The 2015-nt window shown below is 40.0% G+C and overlaps 1 long non-coding RNA gene across 1 annotated transcript; it reads left to right on the forward strand.

Annotated features, from left to right (window-relative positions):
• The first annotated feature begins 1158 nt into the window (after positions 1–1158).
• LOC128738323 (uncharacterized) lies at positions 1159–1524 on the forward strand. The gene is made up of 3 exons (XR_008412092.1): positions 1159–1249; positions 1317–1402; positions 1462–1524. It is a non-coding gene; the product is annotated as an uncharacterized LOC128738323 (long non-coding RNA).
• The last annotated feature ends 491 nt before the right edge of the window (positions 1525–2015 follow it).

The raw sequence follows: 2015 nt of genomic DNA on the forward strand, positions 1-2015 counted from the left end.
GTATATTGTTAACCGTTGCACTGTCGTAAACACTTTTGAAGAAATCAGCAAACATATCGACGGCATCCTGCATATTTTCACTTTTTTTAGAGTTTAGAGTGACATTCAAAGGAACTCCTTTGTCCTTACGTTTATTATTTACAAATTTCCAGAAACATTTTGGATTGGCCTGGATATCTCGTTGCAGCCCATCCAAATACAAACGGTGTAACTGTCGATGTCTTTCTTTAAAAGCATTTTTCGCTAAATTATAAGCGATTTCATCAGTCGCAGATCGAGTCCGTCGGAACCTATTATACAGCTTCTTTTTTTCTTTAAGAAGTCTTATCGTTTCATAGTCAAACCATACCGGATATTTACGCTTGATTTTAACATCACATACACGGCAATGGCGAGATAAAATACTGTATACAATATAGTAAAATATAATTACATTGTAGTCAAGTGCTGTTTCGGTATTCCAATTGTTAACATCTATCACGTTAAAAACGGAAAATTTACTCAGAAAAACCAACATAGAAGTAACGGAAGGTTTCACATCATCCGTGCTAAACGCATCGTCGGAAATAAAAACGTTACGCCAGTCTACACATAGTAGTTCCTGGGTGATCCGTGCTCTTGCTGCATCTTCGATTTGATGAGTGTCTAAAACCTTTACAATTTGACCAGTGTGTGCGACAGCATCTACAGATGCCATAGACAACTCACTAATTGTAATGTCAATTGACATGGCATTATGATGCACTTCGTTTCTGATCAGCGGGTCACTCACTTCAACACGGCAGCACTCATCGTCGTTAGTAAACACTAGATCCAGGAATCTGTTGTTTTGATTCGGAATACTGCAAATTTGCAACAAGCCACAAGCAGTCATTGAATCAACCGACAATTCTTCTTCTGGCTGTCGTACTTGATAAGGTAACAAATGCAAATCTACTTCATTCTCGCGACACCAAGTCGTATTTTTGAGATTGAAATCACCCATAACAATAATTTTGCTTTCAGGTGACGACGAATCAACAATATTGCGGATGCTATTTACATACGACTCATGTCGATCGAATTTCAAATCAGGAGGTAAGTACACACAAGAAAGAATAATTTCTGTATTATTCAAAAGAATTCTAACGGTTATTTCTTCATTATAGGGAGATTCGAAAATAACACTGCTGCAAAACCTCTCATTAACAGCAATCAGCACTCCACCACCACTAGACTTATCAGAATTGGTTGAAGATCTATCGCAACGGTAAACTATAAATGATTGTGGGAACACGAACAGATTTTGAATTGACTCTTCTAAATTTGTTTCACAGAATGCGTAAACATCAAAATCACGTTCCAGTGCAGACATAAAAACAGTTTCCAGCCGGGCACTACTTCGGATGCTATTCACATTTTGGTAGTATATGTGCAGTTTTTCCTCCTTTATCTCATATTGATAGCAATTTCGTTGAACAGCTGGATCATGCACGCAAGAATTAAACCTTTCTGGACTAGCAACACTACGTGACGAGGGTAAAGAGGGTGTAATATCGCCCGGGTGTTTGCTGTATGACCTGCACTGCATTTCTTTTAGCTATAATCGCTATTGAATGAGCGATATGCTTATTAAATTTTATGCGTGCTTGTGTGTATTGGGGTTTACCCTTCCTTGATCTACTTGATCTACTTTACCCACATATTCCTCTCTGCCAGTACTATCCCATATTATAGCCGTCCCTGGCGAGGACTCATTCGTACCTCCGACCAGTACACTTTACTATAGGAGGGACCAGGGGCGGACTGGGAGCCAAAGGGCCCATCGGGCCTTTGAGATTAGGGGCCCCAGTTTGCAAAATTCTCATGATAGTAAATTAACACAAAAAACGACATCTACTCCCAAGACATCAGCGTTACAAGGACAGTCAATCGAATGAATATGGGCTCTATTTCGAAAGTCATGTCGTGCAATTCGACTCGACTCAGGCACTGTCGAGTGTCGAGTATCGGGAGAACGGGCAGCATAGTGGCTC

Source organism: Sabethes cyaneus, chromosome 2 (assembly GCF_943734655.1).
Source record: "Sabethes cyaneus chromosome 2, idSabCyanKW18_F2, whole genome shotgun sequence".
In the NCBI taxonomy this organism is placed as follows: domain Eukaryota; kingdom Metazoa; phylum Arthropoda; class Insecta; order Diptera; family Culicidae; genus Sabethes; species Sabethes cyaneus.